The 8337-nt window shown below is 44.4% G+C and overlaps 1 non-coding gene across 1 annotated transcript; it reads right to left on the reverse strand.

The window, feature by feature from the left end:
• Positions 1-1231: 1231 nt before the first annotated feature.
• On the reverse strand, positions 1232-1313 carry trnas-cga (transfer RNA serine (anticodon CGA)). Its single transcript has one exon. It is a non-coding gene; the product is annotated as a tRNA-Ser (tRNA).
• Positions 1314-8337: the final 7024 nt, after the last annotated feature.

Here is an 8337-nt window from a genome sequence, read left to right on the forward strand (position 1 = left end):
GTGCAGCTGTGGGATAGGGACTGTTCCACATTTCCTACAAAGAGGCAGGTACAGCTTGTGTTACTGTGGCCATCCCTTTCATCTATAGGAAGTGAGAGGAGTTGAAGGAGAAGCTGTTAAGGTTAAGGATGAGTTTGGTTAGGTGGTTATAGGTGTCAGTAAAGGGGGATTGGCCTGGCCTGCGGGACAGGAAGAAGCACAGGGTGTTTAGACCATCTGCATGGAGAATGCAAATATACAGGGATTGGACGCCCATGGCAAAGATGAGGTGTAGAGGGCCAAGGAATCGGACGTTTTGGAGGAGGTGGAGGGCGTGGGTGGTGTCCCGGACGTAGGTGGGGAGCACGTGGACTGGGGGGAGGAAATAAAGTTGAGATAAGTGGAGATAAGTTTGATGGGGCAGGAGCAGGGACGATAGGTCAACCAGGGCAGTAAGGATTGTGGATTTTGGGAAGGAGATAGAAACAGCCGGTGTGGGATTGGAGAATGATGAGGTTGGAGGCCGTTGGTGGGAGGTCACCTGAGGTGATGATGTTTTGGATGGTCTAGCAGATGATGATTTGGTGGTCGGAGTGGGGTTATGATCAGGGGAACGGTAGGGGGAGATGGCAGAGAGCTGACACATGGCTTATATTAAAGTTATCCTTATACATAGAATACTTGCACACAGAGCAACAAATGTCCCCGAGAATATCAGAGTCAATGTGTGAGCCTCTTCAAGAAGGGCAAGGTGCCTGACTGTCTTTGCTCAATCGGACAGATTCACGCTTCATTCTCCCTTCCCTTCGAATGGTTCATAATGCTGAGACATAGGTTTTTGTTTTTTTTTCATTCCCAGCAACTGTAGTGATTCAGTCAGTGGGGTTGGTCGATTGACACATGCCAATGAGCAGCTTGTGGGCTACTTCACCTTCCCGTCCCCTTTGCAGTTCTCGGTGAGACCTCGAAAGGATTTTCGTTGCTGCAGATCAAGAATTCAAAGCTCATTTCATTTTCAACGCCACAAGAAAGTTTAGTTTGGAGCTCCAGCACATGGCTCACAGCCTCACCATGGTTGTCCCTGCAAATGTATATCCTAGAACATGATAGCTTTTATGAAGGTTTGTGCTTGTTCTACCATGGCAGGTAGTGAGTTGCCTTTTCCCATCTTTGCAATCTCAGTGAAAAGTTCTGCTGTCCTTGCTTTGACTCCTGTCATAAACAGCCTTTGAATTTGTTCTCAGTTTTCACCCATAGTCAGCAGGATTCGAACCTGCGCAGGAATAACCCAATGGATTTCGAGTCCATCACCTTAACCACTCGGCCATGACTACTGCAAGACAGACTATGCCAATTATCTTTTCAGGTGGCTTTCTGAGGACAGTCACGCTGTGAATGAATTATTTCTGAGTTTGTTTGAATCCAATCACTTCACAGATGTCTAAAGTGTTAAATTTGGTACATGGTGATGCTGGTTGTTCCATCCCAATACATAAAATAAATGTTCATTTACTAGCAAATTTATAAATTGCAGGGTAAAAAAGCTCAGCAGATCTGGGAACATCTGTGGGCAGAGAATTTGAATCAACGGTTCAGAAATTCTTCACAACTCTGTTTTCTCCTTTCAGTAATGCAGTTTCTGTTTTTGTTTCAGATTCCAAACATTTCCCAGGTCTTTATCGCAGCTGTTAAAGCAACATCGAAATACCTTTGTGGTCACTCACCGGACAAGATTTCCATTTGGGCAACATTTTCCTGACTACATTAAAACCCATAGCTGTGCAGTCAATAGGGAACTGGTAGAGACAGAACAGCAACTGTTCCCTCCGCAGTGGCTTCAAACTGACAATTTCACATTTCACTCTCAAAAGCAACAGCCAATTGCACCACAGAAAATGGCGAGCTCTTGCAGCAGCCCTTAAAGCGGGCTTGTGATGAATTCAAACTTCCTCGCTTGGCATGATGATTATCTTGTATCAACTGTACTTATAAAACCTGGGACATACATTGAGGAGACATGAGAACAGTCTGATCCTACCCTCTGCAGGCCCATCCATATCACTGGGAACCCGCTCCCCTACAACCGACCCATCTCCCTTCAACCCGTTCAGTGTCTTGTCGATTTCTGAGTTTTCTCATTGTCCTGGAGCCGAGATGAGATTTGAATTCCTGATGTGCAGGAACGAGAATTCATTCAATGTCTCAGATCAGTTCATGTCTCGAGAACATCCAAGTCAATGTCCCAGTCTCAAAGAAGTGGCAGGTGTCAGGACTGTTTGTGCTCAGTCGGAAAGTTCACTCTTCATTCTCCTGTGATTCCAGTTCCCAAAACGTTTCTAAAGATTCGCAAAGCAGGAGGCTAGGTTTTCTGTTTTACTTCCTTAATATTTTTTTCCCCATCGACTGTCAATGTTTTCCCAAAATCACTTGCACCATGTCCAGAGATGAGGAAGTCCCATTTGGTGGACAGAATCCTGGTGCTGGGAATGTTCTCTTTGGAGCAAAACCGGAGATTTCCTGGGGCTGTACCTAATGATGGGGTTGGGTAGGAGTGAGGATGCGCAGTTTGATCGTCAGGAGAAACTGTGCCAATGACAAGTGTCAGCTGCTAGAGGACTGGGATTGAGGATATTTCATGAAAAACAGCAGTTATTCAGGGTAAACACACAGCATACTGCAGAAACTCAACAGCCGTATCAGTGGAAAGAGAAACAGAGCTAAGGTTTTGAGTACAGTTAGATTCTTGTTCAGAAGGTGTCTTTCCTGAACGCCAGCAAACTACCAGACCTGAGAAAACGGGTTTTCTTTACAGGATTCAAACCTGTGTGGGGAAACTCCCAATAGATTTCGAATCCATCGCCTTAACCACTCGGCTATGAGCTAACTTCTAATATTCCTCATGAAATAGTTCGAACAGGAAAGGTGAGTATTCGATTTGTGATGTCTGTGCCACCACCCTAATATTTACTGCCACCCTGTACTTGATCAGAATGGAGGAGGCTGTTGTGGGATTGAATTGATCTGAACACATAGAGGAGAGAGAGTCAGTGGAAAAGATCAGTTTCCATGAGTAGAGAGCTTAATTATCAGCGCAATGGATTGAGAAAGAATTATGTCCTTGTATTTTTATTGCACCTTTCACCACCACCTAAATCACAGCTAATGAAGTACATTTGGATCAGATTCCTCTTTGGCAAATCAAACGTGCAAATCAGGGTTGTTGGTTTAATTAGGGGTCTAAAAACAAAACGTTTTAAACACTGACAGCTAGCACCGGAGACACCAGCGAGTTCACGCCGAACTTTGGAGGCTTCTTGTGCTCTGATTTATCCCCGGGTGTGTTAACTCAGGGAAACGAGTCGCCCATTTAAATCAGAGATAAAGTGGATGTTCTCACACACAGGGAGAAGCAAATCTGTGGAATTCTTGACAACAGACGCTGCCAAGGCAAGGCATATTCAAGGCTGAGATAGACCGACAGTTAGTCATTTCGGGTTCACTAATATTTTTTCGGGAAGAAAACTGCCATCCTGGTATTGTCGACATGTGACTCCAGACCCACAGCAATGTGGTTGACTCTTTACTGCCCTCTCTGGCAATTAGGAATGGGTGATAAATGTTGGCATCGCCAAACATCTCCCTCATCCTGTCTACGGATGAAGGATCTGCAGTTCTTGCTATCTCCTGTTAACAGCATCCCGCTTTGTACTTTTCTGTAATACATCTACTGAACAACATCGGATTATCACAGCCCCGCTTTTTCCACTTTGAAGCGCAGGGCGATATTGTGAATCATTTCGAAACTTGAAGAGAGACAGTTCGCTGGTGAAGGTGCTTCTGGTGTAGGAACAGGCGCGGGGGTGTGTTCAAGTCCGGTCGCACGGATTAGTGTCGAGTAAACTGGTTGGCTTTCAGGGTTTGCATCGCTCAGGCGTGGATGCAATTCCCACTTAGGAAATGAAGATTTATATCTCTTCCTGTTAACTGTAGGAATGAAAATGAGTCCCTGGTTATGCACAGAGCACATACCCTGAATCTACCAGAGTCAGTCCAGTGAGAATTTGCCCTCATGTTGAAGGATAATGGCAACAGATGCACGGGAATATGACCACCACAAACTCCCTTCAAGTATCTCACCATTCTCAGTTTGAAATATGCCGCTGTTCCTTCAGTGTCACTGCTTCTAAATCCTGGAACTCCCTTCCTCATGGAATCAAAGCTATACCTACGTGCCAAGGAGTTCGAGTGTTCAAGAAAGTAACTTGTCACCTCCATCTGTGGGGTAATTAGGGATGGACAATAAATCCAACCCAATGGAAGGAAGTTCTATCCCAGGCATCAGGGTTCAAGCTGCAGCTTCTAACTGAGCACGTACAAATGGTCAGGAACATGTTCAGAAGCAAAGGGTGGGAGTAAAGAAAAAGTGAAAGACAATGATGGCTGGGGTGTGGGGGCATGAGGCAGGAAGTGAGTGTGGAGCTATTGATGCAAGGCTCAGTGTTGGTACCAATGGGTCAGGCTTTACACCTGCTCAATTAACCAAAATGAACCTATTCCTCTTGTTAGGTTCCCTCAGCGTGTGTTACCGTTGTTAATGGTCCCTGAGAGGATGAATCCATGTTCTTTATCCAGTCAGCTTAAACAGGAGAATATGTCAGTTTTGAACTAAAGCAGGAGGAGATTGTCTCTTTCCGTGCATTTTCAGAGGAGAATATTCAGCTGTGAATGGTCCGTGTTGAAGAGTGGGGTTAGATTGAAATTCTCACTGAGTAACACTGATACGGGAAAGTTCCCCAAGTTACTGTGATTGCATGGTTAAGGAAATGCCCCAATGGATGGGTAAAAAAAACTGTGTAGTAAACAGGCGATCTTGAATTAAAATCCCAGCGGTGCCTGAGCTTTACACTGAAGATTCCTTGTTTCAACTTCTCTGAAATGCTATATTGTTGATGCAAACAGCAAAGTTATTTTTCCCCCTTTATTCATTCATTGCATGAGGGTGTCACTGGTTCTGCCAACATGTATTGTCCATTGCTAATTACCCACCATTATTGCTGTGGACCTGGAGTCAGATGTAGGTGCAATCAGGTGAGGATAAAAGATCCCTAAAAGACATTTGTGAACCTGATGGGTTTTGGTCTCCTGGTGATGGATTCAAGGTCATCACTGCATTGTAAATTCTAGATATTTATGGAACTCAAAGTCCAGCTTCTTGCAGGGGAGCAGGTATTTGAGTGTCAGTCTCCAGAACATTAGCTGGCTTTCTGGGTAAACAGTGAAGTGAAAATACCGCTTGTCCATTGCTTCCCATGTTGGAGGAGAGAACTGAGCGTGGTTCCTATGTTTGAGTGCAGACAGTTATCATTCGGTGCTGGCACCCCTGTCACCTATTTTCTCCCCATCAGGGAATGGTTTCCTGCTCATAATTAATTCATCCTGAGGTTTGGGAGGAATAACAAGGTGAGGTAGAATTAACTGCAGCCTTACTGCGGAATATTGTGGTAGTGAGACAGAAACCACGAACTGATCACCCTCATTCTCTGCTGTCACCATTCATTCATTTTACACCAACAGTAAAAACATCACTGTAATCGTATAATTGTGGCATTTTGTTTCTTTATGGTGGATTAGGAATTCTATTTCAAAGTTGAAACACTCATCATATTTTGAGGGAAGAAATGTCTCCTTGCCTCAGTCCTATGTGACAGAAACACTATTTGGAGAATGTGAGCCCAGTTCCAGGCTTTACAATCTGGGTGGGAGTGGTGCTTGTGCTGGGGAAGCCTGTCAGCAGTTCCACTCTCAAACACTCCCCGATTTTCAACCTTTACAAAGAGCAGAAATGGGAAATAAGGGAAATAGACGGACAGAGAGTTGGAAAATATAAAAAAGGGTGAGGTGAATACCCAGAGACAAAGAGAGACAGATATTGAGGTAGACCTGAAAAGGACCAATTCTCCATTCGACACCGCTGCTAACTAACTGAAAGGAAAAGACAAATAAAGCCATTTAAGCAAAGCCTTTCAACACCTGAGAGTGAAAGAAACAGCATAACAGCCGATAAAAGTCTGTTAAAGTTGTAAAGTTGACGACTGGAAAGTCATGCAATATTTTGATAAATATTCCGATTCGATAGATAAAAGTGATAATGTCCCTGGCATTTTAATATAGAAGGGCATAACTGACCTGGTTCTGACGAACGGTCAGTGGATCTGAAATGTTAACTCTATATCTCTCCACAGATGCTGCCAGGCCTGCTGGGTTTCTCTGTCAATTCCCGTTTTTGTTTCAGATTTCCAGCATCCACAGTTCTTTGTTTCATGTTTGCTTGAATATCGTTTGGGACACAGTTAGTTACCTCACAGCCCCTTTCCTTCTCCTCATAGGGGAGGAGATACAATCCATGCAATCGATTGTTGAAAGAACCCATCCGGTTCACTAATGCCCTTTCGGGACAGAAACTGCCACCCTTACCTGGTCTGGCCTACATGTGACTCCAGACCCACAGCAATGTGGTTGATTGAATAAATGCTGCCGAGCCAACAATGCCAGTTAATGAGTAAAAATGCAATTAGTCAACAAAGCTGTTGTCACGAAAAGCTAGGAGGGAAGAACTTCCAGTCGATAGTTCAAACCAGGGCCAGGGTTCCAAAAACGCCAAATCGGAACCACTAGACAACCAGGGAATGTGCCGGAGATGCTTGTATCGTTCATCAATGCTATTATTTCTGCCTTTCCATTTTGTTCCTTTTGGCCACAGATCAGATTGTCCCTGCCTTCGAGTTTTTATAGTGAGGAAGAAGACCATCCGACCCATTGTGTCGGTGCGTGTCATCAGATATCTACCTATTCTACTCTCAGTTTTCAGCATTTGGTCCACCATATTGGGTGTTCTGATGTGTCAAGGGCAAAGATCAATGAGATTAACCAAGTAATCTACGAACCGGACTGAGTTTTTGTGACAGTAAAACTGCTACAGCCCACTAATGGAACTCATCCTCGCTTTTGGCCTCAGAGAGCAACACATAGGCACATCCCCGAGGGTGACAGGGGGCTCAGGATTACATCTGCTCCAGGTGCTTGACGTTCACTCACTGTTCCCACACGTTTCCCGACAAAAGGCAGCTTTCCATGGACCACAAGCAAATTCTCCAGGCAATGAGAACTGCTATTGTGAGCTCAGAAATGAAATGGACAGTGAGTTGGATGTGTCCCCAATGCTGCTCATGTGCAACTTCCAATTTCCAATCACTTCAGCTTCTGGGAACCTGACAACAAAAAACATCCAGCCTATATTCCAACTTCAGACAAATGCGTCAACTTGCTAGTATAGAAAAGCTGTTAGCTGTACTCGAGCCAGGCAGGATACAATCCCGCAATCCTCTGATTTGAAGTCAGATGTGATATCTATTACACCACTGGCCCATGGCAGGTGAGTTTCATCTTGTCGAGTTGTGATGTTAACATGGACCAAGGTGGAAATGTGATACAGGAGGTGAGCACCAGCAAAGGGAATCTCTGCCACTGCTGCACTTCAATGGACCCCACTTTGTGAAGCAGTAAGTTTCATTTGCAAAAGAAACAAATTTGTCCTCAGATTCCTGTTTCATTGTCATCTGTTTCTCCGCTAAGACTTGCCATTGTTTCATTCAATTACTGTGCCAGTTTGTGGACTAATCTAGTGAAACATAATTTCATACGATTACTAACCCTAAACCAGCGTCCGGTAAAGAGGGTGCATGTGATATATTCGCAGCAAACACTCTTTGGGAACATAGACTGAAATCGATTTCATAAAGAACCACTCCCAAGCTCTCCCGAACATTAAAAATGAAACGTCAGAGGCAACAACAGCTCATGCAGAATTCAGGCCTGCATCTTCTTGCATTCCTATAAGCCACCTTTTGTGAGAATCAGACCACAAGATCAATATTGCAGTCTACTTAATGGCCCATTTAACAATAAATGAGGTGACACTCAGGCAGTGATAGTGTCCCTACCTCAGATGTAGGAGCCAGAGTTCAAATTCAATCTTCTCCAGAGGTATGAAACAACATATCTGAACACTTGCTTAAAAAAAATCCTATTCCCTGTTGCTTCAATGAACATCTTCTATTTGCTCTGCCTCCCCGTCCCTGGGACTGAGCTATCTTCTCCTTTACAATGGGACAAGGCTCTCCTCATCAGCAGATGCATTTAACCACTTGACCACAGGCAGGCAAGGCTGGGGTGTGGTATACACTTTGTCGCTGTCTCTCAAACGCTGGAAGAAGGAAGGAGCAGAAGGGTGGAATCAGACTTGTGCAGCAAATTTTAAAGGTGATTTGGAACTTTCATCAAATGACATTTAACAGAGGC

The sequence above is a fragment of the Stegostoma tigrinum genome, chromosome 8 (assembly GCF_030684315.1).
Source record: "Stegostoma tigrinum isolate sSteTig4 chromosome 8, sSteTig4.hap1, whole genome shotgun sequence".
In the NCBI taxonomy this organism is placed as follows: Eukaryota; Metazoa; Chordata; class Chondrichthyes; order Orectolobiformes; family Stegostomatidae; genus Stegostoma; species Stegostoma tigrinum.